General features: G+C 31.9%; 2 long non-coding RNA genes across 4 annotated transcripts in view; one reads left to right on the plus strand and one right to left on the minus strand.

The window, feature by feature from the left end:
• The window catches only part of LOC306658697, a 284777-nt gene that overhangs the window by 71311 nt on the left and 187261 nt on the right, over positions 1–26205 (minus strand). Inside the window, exon 4 of one of the 3 annotated variants that reach the window (XR_013763127.1) lies at positions 2645–2790. The exons of the other annotated variants lie outside the window; for them this stretch is intronic. This is a non-coding gene — a long non-coding RNA (uncharacterized lncRNA). The remainder of the gene's footprint in view (positions 1–2644; positions 2791–26205) is intronic. 3 annotated transcript variants of the gene reach the window in all.
• On the plus strand, positions 6481–24770 carry LOC306659029. The gene is made up of 4 exons (XR_013763180.1): positions 6481–6678; positions 10333–10401; positions 21516–21627; positions 24122–24770. It is a non-coding gene; the product is annotated as an uncharacterized lncRNA (long non-coding RNA).

Below are 26205 nucleotides of genomic sequence, written 5' to 3' on the forward strand. Positions count from 1 at the left end.
AAATAATCAAGTAGAACTATATCAAACCAAAGTGCTTCTTCACAAATAGGGAATCAACAGAGTGAAAAGGCAATATTTGAAAAACACATATCTAAGGAGAGGATCAGACTGTTATCTTTTTTTTTTTTTTTTTTTCTCTTTGTTTATGGGTGCTGGGGATCAAACTCAGGGCCTTGTGCTTACAAGGTAAGCACTCTACTGACTGAGCTATCTCCCCAGCCCCCTGAGGAGAGGATCAATAACCAAAATGTATAACACTCTTCAACTCAATAATGATAACAACAAAGAACTCTAATAACCCCATTTAAAAATGGGCTATAGAGTAGCAATTTTTCCAAAAACCCTTCCAAATTATGTTTGAGGGAAAAAAAAAAAAAAACATTCAACAAATGTGTTAAAGCACTGTAGGGAGGACTTTATTCAGGATCATCCCAATTGGTGTGGGATTTTTTACTGGAGCAGAGACTGGGATGAACTTAGACCATGCAGGAAAGTGACAATTTAAAGCCAAATATGGGGTGGGGATCCATGGATTAAAATTTACTAAGAGGAATCATCAGGGATAAGGGGATTATTGACTAAATTGATGGAACAAGAGTCTTACTAAAGAGAGGATACAGAGGTCAGATGTCACCTGGAGGATAGTGAAAGACAAAGAGCCTGATTGGCTATTGAGGGTATCAGATATTGAAGGTGGGTTGTTTTTTTTTTTTTTCTTTTTTCTTTCTTTCTTTCTTTTTCTTTTTCTTTTCTTTTTCTTTTTTTTTTTTTAAACTCAGTGGGGTTCTGTGCAAAATCTTTTACAAGAAAGTACAGAGATGGATCCAGGAGAAAGTTTAGGAGGCTTACTAATGTTGGCTCAAGGAAAATTCCTTTGCCATTGGTCATCTGATAAATGAAAAGATTACTTCCATAATCATCAGAGAAATACGAATCATTACCGCAGTACCTCCCTCTCCTGTCAGGGTGACTACCATCCCAAAATAAGAAAAGAGAGCAAGTGTTGTTGAAAAGTTATAGAAATTCAAAGGCTTGTGTCTTGTTTGAAAGGTAAAATAATACAGTTGCTAGAGATGGTGGTCTTTTCAAAAATTAAAAATAGAATCCACACAAAACAGCAATCCCACTTATAGGTGTAAATCCAAGAGAATCAGGATCTTGAAGAAATATTAGCACTTTGGTGTTCATCAAGCACTATTGAAAATATCCAAGATGTATAACCAACTTAATTGTCTTACCCGTGGATAAACAGATAAAACAAACGTGGTATATACATACAAATGGATAACCTGGAGTATGTTATTGAAACCAGAATTGGGGACAGGGAGTTAGTGTAGAAATAAGGGATCGGGTTAAATCAAGGAAATGAAGGCCATGAAAGCCATCTGCCTCTGGAAGTTGGAGACTGTCCTTGGGAGAATGGAATGTTAAGGATCTCCGGAGCTCATTGATTACCAAATTTACCTTCCCTAATGCTCCCTGGGCCCTTGCCTGGCTGAATCACTTTGGCCCTCCCTCTGCACCATCCTCTTCTCACTTTTTACATCTCACCTGCAAAAACAGGCCTAGTCATGTAGGCAGGAAGGAGAGATAAGTGGGAAGAGAACAGAAGAAAAGAGACCTTAACCTATAAAACATATAGGGTGCTCTCACTTGGAATTGTAGAACATCAGCCATGGCTCTCTTCTCCCTCCTGGGAGAAGTCTGTATTATTACTTTTAAATAAAACCTGCTTAATATGCTTGCCTTGGCCTGCTCCTCTAGTGTTCAAACTTCAGCATTAGAGGGAGCAGAACTCGTCACCGGTAAACGGTGGTGGTATCATTATGCTGAGTGAAATGAGCCAGTCAGAGGAGGGAAACACTGCAAGATGCCACATATGTGAAATATCGAAAAGAATCAAGTTCTTATTTGACTGAAATGCAGTTGCCAAGGCCTGGAGGAAGGAGACACTGCGTGGTTTCAGTTAAGCGAAAGAGTAAGTTTTAGAGATCTGCAATCAAACATTGTATCTATATTTAAAATACTGTACACTTAAAATTTTGTTTAGAGAATAGATCTCATGTTACATATTCTTACCACAAAAATAATATTAAATTATAAAAAGAAAAGCTGAGCTCACTATGTAACAAGGGAGCAGATGTAGCTGAAATATCTCAGTCCTCTTCAGGTTTTTCCTTCATTTCTCCTACATTCATTCAATGTATACTACATGATCACTCACTGGTGCTCCCAAGTAGAAAGAGAATGGTAAGATCGCATAGTCTAATGAACAACAGAATAACAATAATTATCAATTGGGGAGTACTTATGTAAGGTAGGCATTAGCTAGGTGTTTTACACAGCTGATCTTATTTAACTTTTACCATTACCTTTTAAGGTAAGTACTGCAAGCTCTCTCTTACAAGTGAGGGAAGGAGACACTGAGCACTTAGGTCCTTTTAAAGCATAGGGTAGAACTGGGAGTCAACAACCTCAGCCAGCCCCACCAGCCTCCACATTTGAATTCATTACCACCACCTCATAGATGCTGTGTGAAGAGTGCACTCATTTTTCCTTTAGCACGTTTATCTCATTCTGTCACCACAACACAAACTCAGTCTCTAGGGATTCAGGTGCTTGGACTTCTGAACTGAATTCTTACCTCTGGGGATGCAAAATTAAAACAGCATTCAAGAAATCAAGTACGGAGTTCCTGTTCCTGTCATTTCAGGTATTTGGGAGAATGACACAGAAAGAGCTTGAGTTCAGGAGTTTGGGACCAGTGTGGTCAACATAGCAAAACACCATCTAAAAAGAAAGAAAGGAAGAAGGGTGTGGGATGGATGAAATAGTTTAAAAGGCTCACTTGTTAGAGAATGAGAAATGCAGAGCAGAGCAGGGGAAATTCTAAAAGTATTTGTTATTTATTTACAGGCTGCAGAGAGAGATGTGCTTGGGCCATTGATAAAGTGGAAAAGTACTACATAGGTACATCGAGAAATAGGACACAAAGCCTTCTCAACAACCTGGGGCTAACAATGGGTATTTTATTAAAAGAGTGCATGAAAATTTTATTTTCTATTTTTTAAGGTTTTTTTTTGTGTGTGTGTACGTTATCATGCTGATTCGTCTAGTCCAGTGGTTCTTGAGTTTTTCGGCATCAGGGCTTCTTTCCACCTTTAAAAATTATTAAGGACTTCAAGGAGCTTTAATTTTTATGTGGGTTATAGTTATTGATGCTTTATCATAAGAGAAATTAAACTAGAAGCTTTTAAAAATATATTTTAATCTATATAATCTATGTAATCTACATAAAATTTTAAACTCATTATGTTATATTATATTTTAAGAAAAGTATTTACATTTTCCAAGATGACAAATATTTAGTGAGAATGGCTTTCTTCTACATTTTTGCAATTCTCTGAAATGTCTGACCTAATAGAAACAGCCTCTGCTTTCCATCCACTGCAATCTATATTTGCATCTGAAAGAAATTAAGAAAATCCAGCCTCTACAGACTTGGAATTGGCAAAGAGAATAATTGCTAAAACTTAGTGGCAGAGAGTTTCTTAAAATCTATGTGCAATATGAAATTACATAATGAACATTTCATAGCACACTCTGAATGGCCCATTATCTATGCATTTTTTATAACACCATGCATTCACTGATCAGTTGGAAAATATTAGTTTCACAGAGCTATGTAGGTCTTACAAAATGTTGATATCTTTCTATACCATATAAAAATATATTACTTTGATTTTCCTATCTTCTTATAAATGATACCTCTAAGTGCCAATATATTTTCAGCTTCACAGGAGCAGATTCACATTTTTTTTTTCAATTCCCATTTTTACTTACAAACGGGAATATTTTTTAAAAAAAGTATTGTCTCCTCTTTTATTATTTTTTGGAGAGGTTTTGGGGGCCAACAAAATTTCTGCTCACCTTTTATGAGAAAATTCCTGTCAAATACCCAAATAAGTAGCTATGGGTTTTTATGTCAAATACATTCTAGATTAAATATATCATTTCATGGAAAATGTGACTAAGTTAGCACATAATATAGCACACAAAAACTTTCCTTTGAGATAACCAGAATATTTGGCATGTAGCAGAAACGATTTATGCATATATCCAAGATGTCATTTAGAATACTGCAAGGAATTGTACACAATAGTAAAGATTTAATAAAATTTATAATGTTTAAACCTCTCTTAATGACATTATTAAGTTAAACTGGCTGTTTTTGTTTGCTTTAACTGCTAGTGTTTTGTGATGAAGAGTGCAGTTATTTCAAATACTATTGAGTGATACACATTTAATTTTGCTAAGGAAACAACATTTTTACTCACCACCTACTTAAGCATCATCAGTGAAGCATCCATACAGAGAAACAGGAACTACTGTCTCAGAATAATAATAATAATAATAATAATAATAATAATAATAATAATAACCTTCATCTTGTACATTCCTTCACAAGAGCCCAGGGATACCTGGGCATTGCAAACCAGACTTTGAGAACTACTGATCTATTTTATTCATTCATTCATCCATCTATTAAGTGTTAAATTTGGCAAGAGTATTTCTTGTTGGTGGGATCTGAGGTGTCCTTTTTTTTAAATTTGTACTTTCTTATACTGCTACAGTTGAAAATACTATGTAACATTTTATTCTTTTTTTTTTTTTTTTTTTCCCATGCTGGGGATCAAACCCAAGGCCTTGTGCTTGCAAGGCAAGCACTCTACCAACTGAGCTATATCCCCAGCCCCTTGTAATGTTTTAATAAAATGACAATGTCATATTTTTAAAAACAAACAGAAAATTAGAAAGTCATTGCTTAAAATCATAAAGGTAAATAATAAAGGCAAAGATATAGTAGGAAATTTTAGACTTTATGGAATTATTATTCTAGAAAAGAAAGACTTAGCAATACTAAAACAATTGGAATGAGCATAAGAGTTATCAAACCAGAGAGAACCTCAGGGCTGCTTTTGTATATATCAGGATGGTCCCTGATTTCTTGCTGAGAAAGAATCGAAACTATAAAAATTGACCAAATATCACTTATCATTTGGTATATAGTAACTTGTAGATAGTTGTTCTTATAACATATAGGGTCAATTATTTTAAGCAAAATCATTCTTAACATCAAATTCTGGTGCCCATAGTGAGCAAACTCACATAAGGCATTCCCTCTTACTGTATTATGTCCACTTTCCACTTCATCCACTCCCTCATTCAGGCTACAGAATCATGTTAAAACAGACTACTTGCTTGGGTGTGAAACTAATTATCCACCTTAAATTCCTTATTTTTGGTCTAGAAATATCATTACTTTTTGACTATGAATTAAATACAAAAGGTACAGAATTCATTTTCTTGATAACAAACAAAATATTACAAAATATTATTATTAGAGGTGATTTCAAAATATCCCTAACATATAGAAACACACAACTTAACAACCTAAGTAGAATGATTTTTTAATTTACCTGAACAAGTACATCTTATAGAGTACTTATAACCCTCTTGTTTTCTAGTGTCATCCTTTTAGTAACAAAGATTAAAATTCGAAGTTAACATTTTTCAACTGTGAAGTACTGGATCCAATTACTCACAGCAACTAAAAGCAGAGTTTATTTTAATAGGATTTGCAATAAAACAAGGCATATAAAAATCAGATGCATAGGCAAAGATTTTTTCATCTTTAATCATTAAGCTACCAGTACAAATTGAGCCCTGAAGTTATTTCATTCCCAAAGGAGATCAGAGATTTAAAGAATTCAGGGGGATTATACATTCGTGTTTGAGTGAACATGCAAAGTGTTTTTGTGCTTGCTATCATTAAAAAAGTATTTTCAATGCTTTATTTTGGAGGCATGTGCCAAATTTTTTCTTTCTTTTTTTTCCTAAAATGATGGTGTATAATTCTTTGTAGGGCTTGGCATTAAGGACTTACAGAATGAATGTTACTTTAAACATATTTAAAGTAAAAGTGTGTGTGATTTTTCCCCCAAAAATATCCTTCTTCCTCAGACATTGCTGAGTTTCAAATAGTCTTATTGACATTTGAACTTACATTTATTTTCATGTTAAGAAGGGGAAAAAAAGATGCGAAAAAGCCTTCCATTAAACTATAACATTTGAAGGTAAGTTTTAGTGTGTGATAATAAAGAGACTTAACTACCAACTCTTACAATTTTTCAAAGATTGTATGAAATATGAAATGTGCTTTCTGCAATTTACAAAAGCAAATGCTTTTGTATCTTTTGATATATGATTAACTATTCATTTCTTTTATTACCTGTTTAGGACAATGTGCATAAGTGAAATGTTTTCCTGTAGGAGACTTAATAAACCAGATATATAGATAACATAGTAATTATTGTTATGTGCTGTTGGAGTCAAACAAGTAAGTTCATTCACTTAAAAATATTTCTTAAATGTTTGTTAAATTTCCATCATTTATTAAATTTCTATGTGCCAGGTCCTACTTGAGACACAGAATATAAATAATTATGATTATAAAGCAAAGTACTTCTGTGGAAAGTTAGAACAAGCCAGAAGGCAAAGACTATGTGAAGTTTAGGCTACTAAACAGAAGCTACTTACCTACAATGCTAGAGTGTGCTGACAAAGGAGAAGGGCCAACCTGTTCTTGCTAAAAATAACCATGTACTGCACATTGTGGTAAGTGCATTAAAATTTTTTTCTCATTTATTTTTACAGTTCAATATATGAGATAATGTATCAGTTATTGTGTTCTTCTGCGAGTAACAGAAAACACTAAGTCAAATTGGTTTAAATATTAAAGAAATTTAATATCTCACAATAATTGGAATTTTAGAGATAAGGCAGGCTTTGGGTACAGTTCTGACTGTGGCTTACTCATGTCAACAGAAATTTGCAATATTTCTGCCCCTTTGCTCTGCTTACTTAACCCTTTATTTTACTTCAGTCTATTTGGTTCATTGTACAAAGTGGTCACCAACAGAAACTGAAAGCGAAAGACTTCTTGTTTAATTTTGTTTACAAAGAAGAAAATCAATCACACAGTATCAGGCTTTTCTTTGATGTTATTTGGTCTGGTTAGGCTGCATGCTCACTCCTGGATAAATAACAGGGCATAGAAAAATACCATAGACTGACTTAAAATAACCAAGATCCATAGCAGGAAATGGGGGTGATGTCATCTTCTCTAAGTGATTTTTGGAGTGTGTAGATCTTTGAACAGAATAAGGAATAAAGAAAGTGGGTAAAGCTGTGAATGGTGACTAACCAAGAGGTCATTCAATGAAGAAAGATACTTTTATTGCTATGACCATTTTATCATTAAGTGAATTGGGTCATAGATTAGCTAAGTAACTTGGCCAGTGTCAGAGAATTACGAGAAAGAAACTTGGGATTTAAGTCTAAGGGGTCTTTCAGAATCTGTGCTCTGGGTCAGCACATAATTGCTAGAGGAAAGTCAGATGTTCTAGCTCTTCAGATGACTCTACATGCTGAACTTGTAATGGCTAGAACCAAGCAATCATAATATTCCAAGACAGGAATAGAATTATCTTTGTTTGCAGAGGGCATCTGGCCTGATCCAGTTGCAACGCAACAGGGTGTCACCTGAAATCATCAATTTGGTATTAAATTATTTGCTTTTAAGTGTGGTGATTTCAAATCAACTACAAATCTCATATGTTAGATTGGATAAACAATTTATTTAGAGTTTCCTTGATAAGAGCATAATCCCATTCATAAGAGTGGAATTAAATACTTCACAAAGACCCTACTTGTTACTACTATTAGGGTGTTGGGTTACAATGTATGAATTTAGAGGAATACTAGCATTCACACTTACAGTGTTCATTACTTTTTTAGATATTATAAATCATTACAATACAGGTATGGATTTATACATAATATTTACTATTGTATTGCACGTTATAAGATCTTCTGTTTATTCTCCTTTTCTACTTTCATGCATCATTATGCTTTTGATATTTGTCTATATTATTATACATAGCTCTTGTTCATTTATTTTGGCTATAGTATGGTACTTCGTCTTATGAATATTTTATGATTTATTTTCCTTATAATCAGCATTACTCCACATTCTTACTAATATTTGATATTGTTACACTTTTTAAATTTTGCCAAACTGAAGAATATGAAATTGTAACTCAAAGCTTCAACTTTTAATTCCTTAATTACTGTTGATGTGAGGAAACTTGTCATGTATTTATTGGTGATTGGGTTTCCTTTTCTTATTCTTTGTCCTTTTTTAATTTGCTTCTGATTTGTATGTATATTTTTATTGATTTTTAGAAATTTGACAGTAATATTTGGCAAATATTTTTGTACAGTTTGCATTTATCTTTCATTTTGTGATGTTGCTCATTACATAGATCTCAAGTTTAATGTATTCAAATTTATTGTTCATTGATTTATTTTTTGATGATTATTTATTTAGTTTCTACTATGTTCCATATACAGATCAATTGAATAAGACAATCCTCCATGGCCTCTGAGTACCACTGCATGTTCTTAATGCACATGCTAAGAATACAAATTCTGCTTTGATCTTTACATAAGCCATTCCTCAGAGTTGTATTTGCAGCAAGCAACTTTAAAGGGCAAGGTAATGTCTCCCTCTAGACATAATGCAAGTTTGCTTACCATTCATTACACAGGAAGCAAATTCCCTAAACTCACTGTTTTTTAGCTTTTACGCAAATCGTTGGTGGTCTCTACTCCACCTGTTTGTGGGACCTATATCACATCTCCCCCACGGAACTCATAGGTAAGGAAAGCTGTTATAAACAAATATGCCTCATATTCTTGATCCTTCTTATGCTATAAATAATAAAAACTTTTGTCTCTGGCCCAGGACTCTTATGTCTTCTTCCGTGAGTTTCTTTTCTTTCTTTCTTTCTTCCTTCTTTCCTTCCTTTCTTTTCTTTCTTTCTTTCTCTCTTTATTTTTTTTTTTTTTATTTTTTGTTAGCTTATAAGAAGCATAAAATGATAAACCCTTACACGTTTTGGTGTTTAGAATATATCATAGTATAGAACAGATAAAAAGTCAATGTATTAGCATTGGCCTAGTCCTTTAGCTAGAGCCTCACTCCAACCATTGCTGGCCAGGTATCTTTCTTTCAAAGTGAAGTGAGTATGGCAAATCATCTCCAACACCTCCCGTGACTGACTGCAAAATATTTTTGATTCTATAAAATTTGTGGAATACATCTGGGGGAGAGTTTAAGAGAAGATTTGCCTACATACTTCATCAAATGACAATTTTAATCTTTTTTTCCGAAAGCTATTTAGCTTTTTTTAGGAAGCCAATTCTCCAGTTCAATTTAGTCCTCATAAAACAAAAATTATAACATGTATACACATCAGTATCCAAAAATTTTCACATCCATAATCCCCACTCACTTCCACCCCTACAAGTCTTTGAGAAGTAACTAGTAATCTGGACATACCCAAGGTATTCTATTCAACAGGAAAAAAGAATGTATGAAGAAAGAAAAAAAGAAAGAAAGAAAGAAAGAAAGAAAGAAAGAAAGAAAGAAAGAAAGAAAGAAAGAAAGAAAGAAAGAAAGAAAGAAAGAGAGGGGGAAAGAGAGGGGTATGGGGAGGGAGGGAGGGAGGAAAGAAGGAAGGAAGGAAGGAAGGAAGGAAGGAAGGGAAGGAAGGAAGGAAGGAAGGAAGGAAGGAAGGAAGGAAGGAAGGAAGGAAGGAAGGAAGGAAGGAGGGAAGGCGGGAAGGAAGGAAGGAAGGATCATCATACTCCTTTACTGGGAAAGCAAAGGTTGATTTCATCTCATAATCATATAACATTCTCACTTCTCAAACCTATTACTAAAAACCAAAGTCAGACTAGGAGGTTTTCTCCTCAGAGTATCAATTTATTTTTTTAGAATACTCTAGTCTACACATTTTTAATTGTCCCAAATTTCTTACCCACTAACTCATTCTGGTCTGCACATAACTCAGAAATAATGCCATGAAATGCAAATTCTATTGCTGCTCAAATTCTGGCCTCCACACTAAGTAGTGCTCTTTTTCCAGCTGAGATTAGTTTTAAAAAACCAACAGATCAGTCCTGACTGTAATACTAATTGATTTTGTGACCAAAGACACATTACACAACTTTTCTCATTAGCACTTTTCTTGTCTTTAGAGTAGATGTAATATTTGACCTTTATGTTGGTGGAGCTGCTTTTATATTCACATAGTGTTTTATATTGCAAATAGGATTTAAATTTGTAAATAATGCAAGTATTTTTAAAGTCTTTGAAAATGGAAATGTGATGAGAAATAATAATAATTATTAATATCTTCATAGACCAATACAATTTATATCACCTGGGAATGGTTGGAAATGCAGAATCTCATCAACGGACAGGTAACCAAGGTAGGTAGAACAAAGTTATCACCAGGACATTTCTTCAACTAGCAAAAGAGATATGTTTTCTTTTGTCTGGGGCTACTTGTTAGAAGGAAAACAAGTCTAAATCGGTAGTTAGCCAGTTAGCCTCTGCCCAGAGTTTGCTTAAGAATGCAGGCATTGCAGAGGAGATGAGATATAAGAAAGGGAGAGAGAGAGAAAGAGAAATATCACAGGTTCTTTGAGTGTTTTTTCAAGCCAGATTCTTCTTTTGAACATCTTATTTACATTAATAAATCAATAGTTTTAATTTAGTTGCTTCTGTTAAACTAGCACTGAATTTTTTTTTTTTTAATTTACTTCCTACAGATATTTAGTTAGAGTCAGTTTTCTTTATAAAACTCTCTTCACAAAAAGAATCCTCAATCCTGGAAGGAGTCATCACAGATTCCTGAAGATTATGATTTTAGTAATGTATAATTACATAAATTATCATCTCCTAAATTCCATCCCATTAGGTAGGCACAGAATTAAGACATATCCTTGAGAATTTTATTCTGCATATCAGTTACTGAAAGAAAATGTTATTAGAGAAGTTTAGGATACTTTTCAAGAGCATGTGTTCTAGCACTAGAGAAATAATCACTGGACACAATGTACTATACACACTGATAATTACTAGAGACAGAACTGGAGAATGCACTTCAGATAGAGAGATTGAGACTTCTTTTGAGGTTATATATATCTTAGATGCGTTTGGTTGTACTGTGAGGGTATACTGATAATCAGGAATGAATGAAGTTTACTATGGATATCTATCAAAAAACAAAAATAGTATGTTGTTTTAGTCAGCTTTTTTGCTGCTGTGACCAAAAGACCGGACCGAAACAATTTTAGCAGAGAAAAAGTTTATTTAGGGCTCATGGTCTGAAAGGTCTCAGTCCATAGATGGCCAACTCCATTGCTTGCAGCTTGGGGTGAGGCAGAACATCAAGGTACAAGTGTGTGGCAGAGGAAAGCAGATCAAGACATGGCCATTAGGAAGCAGAGAGAAAATAAGTTTCACTCACCAGGCACAAAATATAAACTCCAAAATCATGCCCCCAGAAACCTACCTCCCCCAGTCACACCTAGAGCAACCTGCCTAGAGCAACTACCAGTCAATTCAATCAAGCAGGTTAATAGACCAATTAGGGTAAAGTTATCCTAATGTGATCGTTCCACCTCTAAACTTTCTTGCATTGTCTCACACATGAGCTTTTGGGGGTCACCTCATATCCACACCATAATACATGTCTGCATATGTTTTGATGTTTCAGAATGGTTTAAAAACACTGTTCAAATATCTGTAGGTCCAGAGAAGTCCTGCTTAGAACACGAAGAAAGGGCATGTAACTGGGTTAGCTTTATCTTATCTCAAAGTGATTTTTTTTCATGGCATTTCAGTGAATCTTAGAAGGGGAACTGAGCAACGGTAGCACAAAAGGGAAGAACTATGGCATTGTCCATGGGCAAGATGTCAGTAAAGAATGTAGATGTAAATGACTGCAAGACTTCAAAGATTTTCCAGGCTTTGGGAAATTCACTAGAAATATTTTCATGTAGACATTAGCAGCATGCTGAGGAGAGTAGCTCTCACTTATAGATGTTTTTTAAGCATTTCTTTATATTAAAATACAGCAAATTTCCTAAAAATTTTCACATTAACATATATCAATCTCTGTTCCACTCAAGTTTTAATTTAAGTCCTATGGAAGTGTTGCATCAATTTCCATTTAATAGCTAAGGAAATTAAAACTTGGAGAAATATAACTTAATAAATTTAATGTAAGTTGTATGAATAAGACAATCACAAGAAAATACACATCACAAAATACCTTTCAAAGTTGTAAAACCCTTGGTCCTTTGCTAGTCTGTCCTTAAAAGAAGTTAATAAGTATCCAGGTGCCAATACTCTAAAACAGCAGAATTTTGAAGAGGAAAGTTAAGAAACTCAACGTTTTAAGCACAGGAATTGTAGTGGACCCAGATCTAATATAAAGTAAAATGAAATTAATACAAAATCTTTAGTGTTACATGTTTTTTAAAACTGCTATTCTGCATCTGGGAGTAAAATTTCCTAATTCCAATGAATTATATGTATGAATAACCAAACATAGGCAATAAAAATCGTAATGACACTGCATAGTTAGTACTCTTCTGGCTTTGCCCTAATGCATAACAATGTGACTTTGTCTATAATATCCCAATCAAAGAATGAATACATTCAAGCAAAGTCGGATCAATTCAATAAAAGAATTAGTTACAATTGCTATTTCTTGTTAGACTTTAAAAATAATAATTTGTCAGGTACCATGGCACATGCCTGTAATTAAAGTGATGCAGGAGGATGATGCAGGAGGATCACAAGTTCAAGGCCAGCTTAGGCAGCTTAGCCATGCCCTAAGCAAATTAGTGAGACCCTGTCTCAAAATAAAACAATAAAAAAGAATTGAGAATGTAGCCAATGGTAGAGAGACCCTGAATTCAATCCCCAGTACCAAAAAAAAAAAAAAAAAAAATTATGATGTTCTACAGAGAAGATCCAAGATCAGTGAGTACAAGACATGTGAAAGTGTGTTTTAAACAGAACATATTAACTCCAACATTTAGAATTTCCATCTCTGGGTTTAAGATGGTTGGAAATGTGATTCAAACACAAAGTGAGTTTCTCCAAGATCCTTAATAATTCAAGATTACTTCAACATGTTGATGCATTTCTTCTGAGAAAGAGGCCAACTGTTAGCACAGACTTATAATTTGGTATCCTGTTTCAGGAGTGACTGCAACAACCTGTCTAGCTTAGTTCCAGAAAATAACACCTAACAGAATACATTATTTTAAAAAAGAACTAAATATCTAGTTGTCGGAAAGAGCTCCTGGCCATTCGGTGAATGAAACTTAAACAATGGAAGCTTGTTGAATGCCATCTCTGCTTCTAATTAAAATGAGAAGTATATTAATAGACCTCTTTTATTAAGAATATTCAGCTTTTGAATTTTCTTAAAACATTTTTATTTGCTTTTCACAGTGAGTGATGTTGTTAAAAACAATGGCATAACAGCACACACACTTTGATGGTTTCCATAAAGTGATCATTAGGGAAAGTTCAAGACTAATTATGGAAGTTTGCTTGAATAAGTTTTAAATTTTGAATAGTTTATTCATCATAAGTTATGTACATATTTATTCTTTACAATGTTTCATACATAATTTAATATTTAAACCACTTGCCATCTTTGGAAATTTAGCTTGACATTTCATTCATCAGCAACTCAAGCCTTTGTTTCTAATTACATTTTTCAAAACTCTTGCTTGTTCTATTTTCCACTTTCAAAATTATTTCTGAAATTTAATTGACATCTTAATGAATACATATTTTCTCATATCCTTTGAAAGTAAGCCAATTATAGAAGCTTTCCTTAAAAGGTTGAAGGAAAAAATGATTATAATTTTAAAAGTTTGAGAGAATAATAGCAATTTTCTCATAAAATAATAATGTTTAGAAATAGAATTTAGTCATTTGACTTTCTGTTGGAAAAAGAAAAGCTTTGTAAATTATTGTTAAAATAATGCTTTTTGAAAATGAAAAACATCAAAAAATAATGGAAAGATAATGCGGTAGTGATATATTTTCAAAACACTTGAAAATATGCAGAACTTTCTTTAAATGATTCTCTAGTTTACAAGAAAAAAAATGTAAGATTAAAGCTAAGAGTTCTAATAATACAAGCAATTTATAACTATAACTTTACTTTTCATATTAGCTTGGTGGAAAAGCCATTTGAAATTAGTTTTTATCAATTGGTAATTCTTATTTGTCTTGTATGCTTGATGGGAATGTAGTGCAAGATAAATATTATTTCTTATAACAAGTATAAAATAGAAACAAATTTTATTGTTAGTCCAGATGACTGTTGGGTCAATATGCTTCCTGTTCAGATCTATTATTATAGACTTACTAAAGCTTCTTACTAAAATAACAACAGGTTTCTAAAATACTTACAATGGCAATTCCTATTACACACACACACACACACACACACACACACACACACACACACCCTGGAAACAGGAAAACATTCTCTCTAAATAACATGAAAATGAAGTTTTTGATTCCATAACAGTCCAGGAATAGGTTTTTAGTAGAAACATAACTGCTTTCATATGTATAGAACATCGCCATCTGTTTTTTTTTTTTTTTTTTTTTTCCCCCTAAAACTAGAAGAGTCATGGTCTTGGATAAAAGTTTGTTCTTAATGTAATTTGTTCCTAACCAATTTGCATTTTTAAATGCCATTCATTTTTTTTCTTTTATGCATTTGGGCAATAAATGTTTACTAGCTTCAGAGATAGACTCTGGGGATGCAAAACTAAATAAGAAAATTATTTTTCCCTTGAGGAACTTGTAATATAGTTCTGAGTACAGTTGTACAAGTAAATGAATTAAGAGGAATGAGAGCATGCAGAGAACTTTGCACTGAGAACACAGAACCTGGGGTTTTCATTTGTAATTTGAAAGCCAAGAAGGACTTCAGTGGACTTCAGCTTAAGATACCTCTTAAAAAATGAATTATGTTGCCAGGTAGAAAAGATGTTGTATTAGACAAGTGATTCTCAACCAGCCTCAATTTAGCACTGCAGAAGATATTTGCCAATGTCTGGGGTCATTTTTGCTGCTAAATATCATACGATGTTCAGTAAATTCCTCTTCCCTTCTACCAATGAATTATATGGTCCAAAATTTCAGTAGTTCCAAGGTTAGAAACTTTGAGATAGAAGAACTATAGGATAAATTCGTATGAGGAAGAAAGTACTCTATAAGCCTGCATACAAATTTATATAAATTGCTTGAGGTGCATAGAGGTATTGGAGAAAGGAGGATTGAAATTGTCCACTGGATCATTGGAAAAAGTGAGCCTTTAATTTTTGTCAGCACAGATGTGGAGAAAGACATGTTTATGCTTTTGTGAAGAACAACAGTTTTTATACAGAATTAGCAAATAAGAGTTGGTTTTTAATTTTTTTTCTTTAAAGTTGAAAAGCATTAACAGGTAATTAAACTGTTCAATGAAATGGTCCCATTACCTGAAAATGTAAAGAAACTAAATGAGAAGTTAAAAAAAATATCAACAGAGATTTGTGGGTGGGTGGGTGGACAGCTACATAAATTTTAATTTATTTTATCAGAAAAATGATGTGTACTATCACATAACATGTTGACTTCTTCTCCTACTTCACAATAGGAAAACTATCATTAGCCTGATAAGATGAATGTCAGGTATCAGGCCTCAGATAAAGTGGCACTTGTGGAATATAGATAGCATTTTGGCCTACACAATGAAAACAAAGTAAATTATACTAAGAGGTGTGTATATTTAAAAGACTATGAATTGTCTGAGATGTTGCTGTTTGTTAGTGCCTTGCACAGAGCCTGTCATGTACTGATAGAATCGCTGTTAGTATGAGTAAATAAATGAATTATAAAAAAAGCAAAGAGAAGGGAAGGGGATGGACTAGAAGGAGAGAGGGAGGAAAGATGGTTTACCTTCTATAAATTCATCAGAGTTTTATGAGAGCAAGGAGTTTTCAATATTTTAACCACTGCTGAATTCCCAGCAACTAGAAGTATGCTTACCACATTTTAGTACTCAATAAAAATTTGTGACTGAATGAATACTCTACTTCCTTCTCTTCAAAATGCATGCAAAACTCTGTTGGTGGTAGAAAGGGGCAACATAATAATCAGTAATTATATTACTGATGACTGCATATTTGGGCAACAGAAATATCAATTACATGCATAATTTAGAAGTGTCACAAAAAATTGAAAATAAACGACTTGCCAATGCTAGAGTATTTAGGAATAGATTAATTCAGTTAAGCCATAGATATTTTGGATTTTCAAGATAAGTATATGTGTATGTATGTGTGTATCAGAGAGTGAAACATGTTCTGATGTCAGAAATATAAAATAAATGACAAGAAATAAAAAGCAATTTAAAATATTAACTTCTTTTTTTCTGCTACCTAGTATATTCTATAAGAATATTATTGTATAAACTGAGAATGGTGGCACATACCTATAATTCCAATGGTTTGGGAGGCTAAGACAACAGTATTACAAGTTCAAGGCCAGCCTCAGCAATTTAGTGAGGCCCTAAGCAACTAAGCAAGACCCTATCTTAAAATAAAAAATAAGAAGTGTTGGGGGTGTGACTGGGTTCAACAATCCCCAGTACCATGAAAAAAAGAATACTATCATACATTGTAATATTTATGTGTATGTGTATCTATCTATCTATATATATGTATATATGAAATATTTTATCACAGCCAACTTTGGCACTTTAACTTGATTTCTATTTCATTCCTAAACATTACCTTATGACAGAAGTTTTTATTCTAGGATATTTTTCTCCTTGCATCACTCTGAGAAATAAATGGACCCTATGTTTTCTCAATGAGTACACTTTGAGTGTTACATAATAAATTAAATAATTTTGAATGAATCTGACATCACTTTCCTATGTACATGTCTGAATACACCATAGTGAATCTGTATCATATACAACCACAAGTTGTATCACATACAACCATAAGACTAGGATACTAATTAGAATAAATTGTACTTCATATTTGTATAAATGTGAAAATATATTTTGACATGTATAATTGTCATTTATAACTTAAAATTACAAATAAAAGATTATATAGAAAAATAAATTAAAAATTTTTGTGTTTTTGTATATTTATGTAGGCTTGTTACAAAAAGAAGCTATTTAGAGAAGGAGAGAATAGACCTGAAAACAGTAGTAATGTTCAATGAACAAAACATTTATGGTTCCATGTTTTCTTTGTTTCCTGAATAAAGATATAAACAATGTGCTTGGCATATCAGAGATTTTATACTTCTTATAGGGTTTTTCTGTAGGTCATCTAAATCTTAAGCTTTATGCAGCTCTTGGCAGTGTGACCTACTGAGAGACACTGGATAGGTTGTTTCCTACAGCATGGCCCCTTAGCTACAACTCTGTGACCCTTATTTCTTTCTTTCTCAGTGGCCTTATCATTGGAGTAGGGATGATAATCCCATGCCTAACCTTAGGTCTATGTGGATAAATGAATTCTAAATTCATCTTTAAATAGATTTTAAAGTTTGAGTGCTTCGAATGTTAAAAGCATGGTTATACTGTACATCAGAATAATCCAGCTTTTTTTGCTATTTGTTCTTACTGATTTTAAGAGAAAATAGTTTATTAACTTTAAAATGCTCCATAAAAGTTTGTGTTTCTGTAATACTGAGCAATTTAAATGATTTATTTAATTGTTAAGTTTTTAATCTTTGGCAATAATTGCTCTTTCCTGGGGAATATTTAATATAATTAAATGAAGAATTATGAAAGTTAAAATTTTATTTAGCAAAAAAGGAATATAGGGGCTGGAGTTGTGGCTCAGTGGTAGAGCCTTTGCCTAGCATGTGTGAGACACTGGGTTTGATTCTCAGCACTGCATATTGATAAAGGTCCATCAACAACTAAAAAAAATTTTTTTACAAAAAGGAAATATAGTGTGTTAACATCATTTTTGTTTGAAACTAAATTTATTCAGGTGGTCACTCCTAATGGCATTTTGTGTTTTCCTCATGATTTGCTACATCTGCATTATGCCAAAAAAAAAACTATTAGTTTAAGATCCAACGTAAAATTCCATACTATCTAAAATTACTGGTTTGGGATGATAGTTTTACATTAGTGTTCCTTTGTATTCCCATTATGGAATTTACTAATGGAAGAGATAATAATTCTGCTCAGTATTTTCTTTTGTTTTAGTTGTCACTACAATATCTATTGTGAGTAAATGTTTAGGAGTAATTTTGCCTTTTAAGGATCATAAACATTAACAAATGCTATTTGATTCACTTACAAATTATATGAGAAGAGCCATGAAATTTTTCTAACCTTTTCTGTAGCTCAATAAATCACAAACAGACAAGAAAGTTAAGCACTACTTCAGTGGAAAATCAGCAGACAGATGTAGCACACATTCCCCACAAAATAATTCAGAACCTGTTTCAATTTATCAAATGCCTACTTTATCTGTCAAAACAATGTCCTTTCTCAAATAAAGGGCATTGTTTCTGTAGCAAGAAAAAGGTTCTGATGTATTGTTATCTGCAAATGGATGGCGGAATAATGGAACAACAGGCAGTGTTTCAAACTAAGAGATCAAAGGCCAGAATGCATTACAAATCTTGTTAAAATAAATGAGGGTAAGAGCATAATTCCAATAAAGACATTTATAGTCTTAAACAATCTCTCACTCTTTTTAAAGGAGATCTTTAAAAATGAATCCAAATCCTACCACAAACACCAAAAGGTTTCCTCTGCTTCTCTCAAAGAAATGCAGTATTCAAAGAAATATATTTGTAGAACTCTCATGGATGCTAGATATCAGTATCTATCTTATGTGCTGACACTGTAGAATTTTACTGACATTGTTAATCTATCTGTTGCATTTGTCCATGCACATGATATTCAAGGAGAATAATTCTTGTTCATACAATGTCCAAATCTGAAATATATTTTATTATGAGAATGTTTAACTTAAATAAATATATAAACTATATAATAATCTTTACACAACTAATATATACACACAACTATATATAATCTTTACACAACTATATATAATCTTTTACACAACTAATCTTTAAAAAAAGTAACTGCCTTAGTGGAAGCAATTTTTCTGAAATCTCCTTAGTACATGAATACATAACATTGACAGTGAATCTTTAAATTCAAAATTAACATAAAATATTTCCTTCCTTAACAATATCAAGAAAATTCAAATATATTTATACCAATGGTGAACATTAAAGGTGTGCTTTACCTGTACATGATCAGTTATATTTTATTTCTAGGCATTGTCAGGCTCAAATGTTTGTTTTAACATAGACACATCAGGTATTTCTAATGATTTCTGCAGCCCAGTTGATGGGAGTGAAACATGACAATGCAGCCTGATGCAGCTGTCTTCTGTATGATTGCAGGTTGTTCTCCTTTTCCTTATTCTAGATATTCATTTAGTTTTTCTTCCTTTTAGTGTAACCATGACCTTTGCCAGTAAGTGGAGTATATTCTTAAAACAAATCTATGGCAATCTTGTTTGAGAAAAAAGTCAGCATTTAGAAATAACCTTTGAAATTGATGATTATAAAATGCATTTACTCATGACAGTCAAATAATGACAGAAATATGTGGGACCACATACATTCACACAATCCTATTGTTAAATAGTCTTTAAAATCTACTAGGGAGATATTAAAGTCATATTTACCACATCAATTATCTGAAAACAATTCTTGGAAATGAAAATATTTGATTTCACATCATATAACATAGACTGGGATGTTCATTATCTGACATTAAAATTGTAAAATAGTGATTAAGTATAGTTTCATCTCCTAAACCTTAACTTTTTCAAATATATTGATAAATACTTGAATTTATAAAGAAATTTTTAAAAATCTGATTTCAAGATGTCAGAAAAAGTTTGGCACTGAGTTAAAATTCTTGCTTTCCTAACAAAAATGTTCCTGAGCAAAGAGATGTTTCCATGAATAGACTTTCTGCTCAAAATTATATGAGGCTTATAAAGGAAAATATCAAAGGGTGTCATTTGGGATATTCAGACAAAACTTGAGTAATCAGTTGTAGAATTTGCTCCAAAGTGTTTCAATAGATAAGATAATCAAGCACACCGGCCAGTCCAAATATCCCCTAATTCCCTGTTATGTACTGTTAACTGTTCTGGGAATAAGAAATTAAGATATCACACAGACTGCATCTTACCTTCAGGGAGTCAGAAATTCATACTAAAAGAATAGTTTGAATCTTTCAATTATTTTGTTCACTTTGTGTCTACCATTCCTCTATATTTTAAGTCAACTCATTAGATAAATGAATTGAAAATAGAACTCAGTCTTCCAAATATTTTTAAAAGAATTTATTAATCAAAAAATGATTCAATTTTTACATTTTAATTTATTCCATGTTTATAAATAAACATGATATGTCCATATGTGTTCCAGGATATTCATTTAAGATGTGTATAGACATACTCATACAGGCATTTATTTATTCATCCACTCACTCATCCATCCATCCATCCTTCTATAAAATGACAATAATTAAGATTTATAAAACCTTAGTAAAACAAATTTCACTTCCAATTCTGCTTCCATCTCTTATGAACTATATGAATTTAATTTTAGTAAATCTCTCTATTCCTTAGCTTCCTCCTCAGTAAAATAGAAATAATATCTATTTCAGTGAGTTGTCAATATTAATTTCAACAGATGCATACATGATAAATAATTAGTAGCGAATAAGTGCTCAATAACCATTAGCAATTTTTATTAGACATATTCTTACTTAGGTAATGTAGTGTAATGCTTATGAACATATATTTCTGGAATCAGATTACTTCATTATTTGGGTTCAGATTCCACCTGAACCACTTACTATTTATTTGACTTCGAGAAAGTATCTTTACCTGTTGTTACTTTGGTTTCTTCATTTATGAAATAGAGAAAATAGTACCTACCCAATGGAGTGATTGATATGATTTCTGCTTAAATTAGTGCATTTACATAAATTTTAAGCACTGTAGTTTCAGTCCTCTGCTAGTCAAAAATGTGGAAAATTTTGAGCATCCATTTAATTTTTTTCATCTATATAGGTAATTGCTGGACAAGGCAGGGTGGTCTTCTGATAACTGTAATTGCATAGACTGGAGCACAAGTGATCATGGCAGATTTCTATGTTATGAGGTACTGAGGGGTGAGAGTAACAGGTCTAACTTTCTTCAATGAACCTGATTTCTGGGCAAATTTCCACAGGACTCTTTAAAAATATGTTAGTTTCTTGTAGTACCAGAACTTTGTCATCTGGGAGATCTGATTTTAAAGATTGTCATTGGATATGCTTTGGTCAATCTCATTTTGTTTCTGATTGTACAATGTTATAAAATTTGACCAAGGATGTCCAAGTATTTGTAAACATTGAAGACTGACATGTTTTTTAAAACTCTCCATACAGGAATTTTCTGTGCTTAAGTCATGTCATTGGAAGTGGAACTACATATGAGAGGGGAGAACAGCTAATAAGAGATGCAGTGGGGATTCTTCATGGAGAAGGTCTTGTTTTGAAGGTACCTCACAGTGTATTCCATTTCCAAGACTCCCCTCTGAAACTAAGAAAGCTCATCAACATCACCAATAACTTGTAAGAAAATCCACTATGCTGCATGGACTAAGGGAGGTTGAAGCTTTAGCTTTCAAAAACATCATATAGTTTAGCTTGATTCTCTGCGAAGTATAAGGACAGGACACCATTTAAATATATTATTATTTGGAATAATATATTAATCCATTATAAATGTTAACTTTCAGAAAATCATAGGCAAGTTTATCAGAGCAACAAAATAAATTCCATATAGAACTAATCACAAGAAAATTTTCCATCAAGTTAAGGTTAAGAGAAAAAGAAAAAATCCTCCTTATAGAATATTAGCCTAGAAGAGACTTGATAAGAAAGTTCACCATGACAACACTGAAGAGGAAAGCAAGAAGATAGTCCAGGAATAGCTTTTGTCTAGGGCAATCCTTGTTCACAAATTGTGTCTACAGACTGAACAGATAATATTGGAACTGCATATGTAAGCTCCATAATATAAACTATGATTTACTTGGTCAATTATACTGTTTGATTAATTTGGAGAACAAAATGGGAGAAGAAAAATTGATTTGAGTTTAGAATATTTTGCAGTTCAGATTACTAATTGATTCTACAACTTTCTCAGTTTCTTAAATAGTTGCAGTAGCACTATTAATATTATTTTTAAAAATGTTACAAATGAGTGATTTAAAACAATTAATAGGGGCCATCAATATGTACAACTATAATGCACCAAAAAAATATATAAAAAAAATAACAAAACAATTAGTGGGGGATATTGTTGAAACTCAATCATTTTATGAAGTACTAAAAATGCACATTTATTATGGGTATTATTGCAGGTATTGCTTATTTTTACTATATTGCACATTTTATAAAATCCCAGTCATCTTTTTGATAATTTTATCATTTATATTTTAATTTCTAAGTACAACATTCAAATTGCATTCAATTCTTTAAAAAAGTTAATAACATTAAGACATTGTCCCTAACAAACTATAGGAAAACATGACCCTTTTGAACTACAAGCACATTTAATGATAAACGTGTGTACTATCCAAGTTTTTGATTAATATGAAGAAAACATTAACAGACTAAAGCAGCTATAATAATCCAATGATTTAAAACAACAAAAAGTGCCTCTGTAAATATTAAGTCAATAACTTTCTTGTGAAATAAAAAATGTGGTTGGCAGAGAAAATTAGTATGATTTCCTGCATGTAAATTACCATATTTTAAACAAAAGATATCTTCTAGAACCATTTTAATCTTTGCTATATTTTACATGTAGTACTTTCAAATTCATATTTCAGTGTTGACATATTTCAAATAAAGAAAATGGACTGTTGTAATTCTTTGTATGGTGTTTTCATTCAATTAGCTCTATCTTTCTTTTTCTAAGCAAACAAGACGGCAATTTACTCAAAGTCAACCCATAATAACATATATCAGCCAGAGTTGAACAAACACAGCGCTGCTCATACTACACCTTTTAAAATCAAACAATTTTAAATAAAAGCAAACATGAACATAAATAGTGTTTCCCTTTGGAATTTGACTGTTGACAGAAAAATGATAAAAACATAAAAATGGTTTGAATTTGTGAGGAAGTTAAATAATTCAGGAAATGTTTTATTAACTGATAGCAGAGAAAACAGGATTTTGGTCTTTGCATTATGCAGCAATGAAAGAATAAAATATATGATATGTGGCTTATTTTTTAAAAAAAGCTCTTCCTAACTGTATTAAAATTTCATAAGGTAGTTGAAAACCACATTCTTATCAAGTCCTTACAAAAGTAAAATTCTGTTTAAATATCTATTTTTTTCTTTTAAATGCTAGTTGCAACATTTTCAAAGGTGAATGAAAGAGTTGTGTGTCAGTACACGGTTTTACAAAAGGGTTTGTGGTTTATATTTTCAACATACTATAACAGAAGTTCAAAGGAAGTAGAGTTGGAAACCACAAAAGAAATTTTTTTTTTCTTTTAATACTTTTTATTTGGGTTCTAGGGCTGGTAGCTGCATAGAAGTATTGAATATTATTACTCTTTTAGATAAAAGTAGAATACTACATCTTCAAAATATTATTGACTAGGTTTTTCTTCATCATTTAGACAAAACATAAGAAAATATAATGACAATTATATTGTCATAATCTGAGGATAAAGTGGAATTTTTAACAAATGTTCATAATTGCATATTTATATTAAATTACCTAATTTTAAGGGAAAAAGTAAAATCCCCTGTGAAGTTTCATTATTTGGAAATATCATGTGCAAAAAGAACTATAGTTTAGCAAGTAAAATAAAAATTAAACATTTTATTATTTTTCCACATACCACTGTACAGTCCAAAGTAGATATTAGTGCCAAAAAAGTATGAAATTGTGCACTATAAAGATTAGATTTAATATATTTTATCTAACTATGTGACAATTGTTATGTTATTATTCTTTCTCATTCTCAGTTTATTAGTGTCCATAAGCATAATAAAAATATATGTGGATAAAATAAAATGGAGAATTTCTGTGAAAGACATGAAAGAAGCCTATGTGGTCAGCCTTTCTTCTTTACCTTGGATTTCCCTGCATCCTGCAATGTACCTGCCCATGATGATCATCAACTCACACTTTAAAAATAAAGACTAACGAAAGGAGGTAATTATACAATTGAAATAAATTGTATGTCTCTTCTTCTGTGGCCTAGGTATTTTAAAATCAGATTTGATCTGACTTATTTATGATTATAGAACTCTATTCTTGACCTTGTTAGGCATTTTGGATTAAAAAATGCAAATATTGAAAGAAGTAGTCATTTATGAAGCTAGTAGCATTTTAATTTGGTAGCACTTGTTTGGTGTGTGTACCTTGGTACACCTATTTTGTACATTGTATGTGAATATATAACAAGAACTGAGACACATTTCTAAATTTTGGCATGGTAATTCTGCTTCTAGTGCTTAATTCTCAAAATTAAGAGAAGATGTAAAATAATGCAATCATACTGTTGTCACCATGGCATTATGAAGAATAATTGGAATATCTTTACATGGGTTCAAGCATTGAAGCTGTTAGCATGATGCCTGGGCCTGTAGTTTGTAATTAATGTATATTTGCAAAGACAAAATAAAAGCACAAGCATGCAATAATAAACTACTACTAAAAAGAAAGTTGCATTAAATAAGCATTTCTTCAGAACCCTACCATCAACAACTTTCTCTTTACTAGGTTGAATTTGTTTCTGTTAGATTTTTTAAAATAGCATTCACAGAAATTTTGTAAATTACTTATTTCCAATATGAAAATTACAAACATAAAATGATGCAAATTATATAACTAGAGTATCCATGATGGAAAATATTTTCAGAATAGGATAAATTCATCCTTATATGAAAAAAACAATAAAATTATGAACAAATTCATGTGACTGTAAATAACTATAATTAAATAGGCTTCCTTTTAAAACATTTTTCCCATCTACTTTATCCCTGACATTAATTATCTTCTCTATGGTTTCCTTAGACATGCAAAAGCAAAGCAAAATATTAGCAGTACCTGGTGTGAGTTTTAATATAGAATGTGTTATTTTTATTAGTAGTAAACTTTATTGTAGTTTGGTATATTTTATCTCAGAATGTTTTTTTTGTTGACACTTATCCAGAGAGTACTTCAGAGTAATGTAATTTAAAACTCTCCAAAGAAAATATCTAGAGTAACAGAAAAAAAATTACTTAATTTTTACATAAAAAAGTTCTTGGTCAAAGGACAAAACCCTAGAGATTTCCTAGAAATACAAGATATATTTATAGGAATGATAGTGAAAAATTATTAGATGAAATACAAAAAGGAATCAGTAGTAATATTTGTTAAGACAACAATTTTTCATACACTTATAAATGAGAGTTAAAATTATTTGTAAATAGCATGTCATTTTAAATTTATTTTTAAAAAATCCTATAAGGAAGATAACACTTTTTTTTCCTAGCTCTTCTTTAGATGAGGAATGTAAGACTCAGAAGATTTAATAACTTGCTTTATGTGTCTCAGGAATTGAAAACCTTGATTGAGTGACATCTATTGTAAAATATAAATAACACTTTTAACATCATAAAATGTGGTCTATCATGGAATATGGTTCTAGCATACATAAGTGATACACATTGTGAATGGAACTAGTGTGCTAAAGCTAAATACTATGAAAGAAAAGCGAAATACAGGTTGTTTCCCCACACAACAGAGAATGACAAATTGTTCTAAAATATTCAATATCTTGAAGTTTCAGACTAGTTTTAACTACAAAATCTGCAATAGACATAATTAATATGTGTAAACTTAAAACAATAACAAAGTAAAATAAAATCTTTTAAAAATAAATTTAGAGACCCATGCTTCCCACAGTGGATCTAGATTTTTACCCAGTGTTCAAAAAATGAAAAGCTTGTGTGATTATAAGAAGAATTTGTACTGGCAACCATAGATCTTCCAAGGCAATACTAATCATGACACTAAGTACTGTAGTATTTAGAAAGATATACAGTAAAAGTGATTGCTT

The sequence above is a fragment of the Sciurus vulgaris genome, assembly GCF_902686455.1.
Source record: "Sciurus vulgaris genome assembly, chromosome: 4".
In the NCBI taxonomy this organism is placed as follows: Eukaryota; Metazoa; Chordata; class Mammalia; order Rodentia; family Sciuridae; genus Sciurus; species Sciurus vulgaris.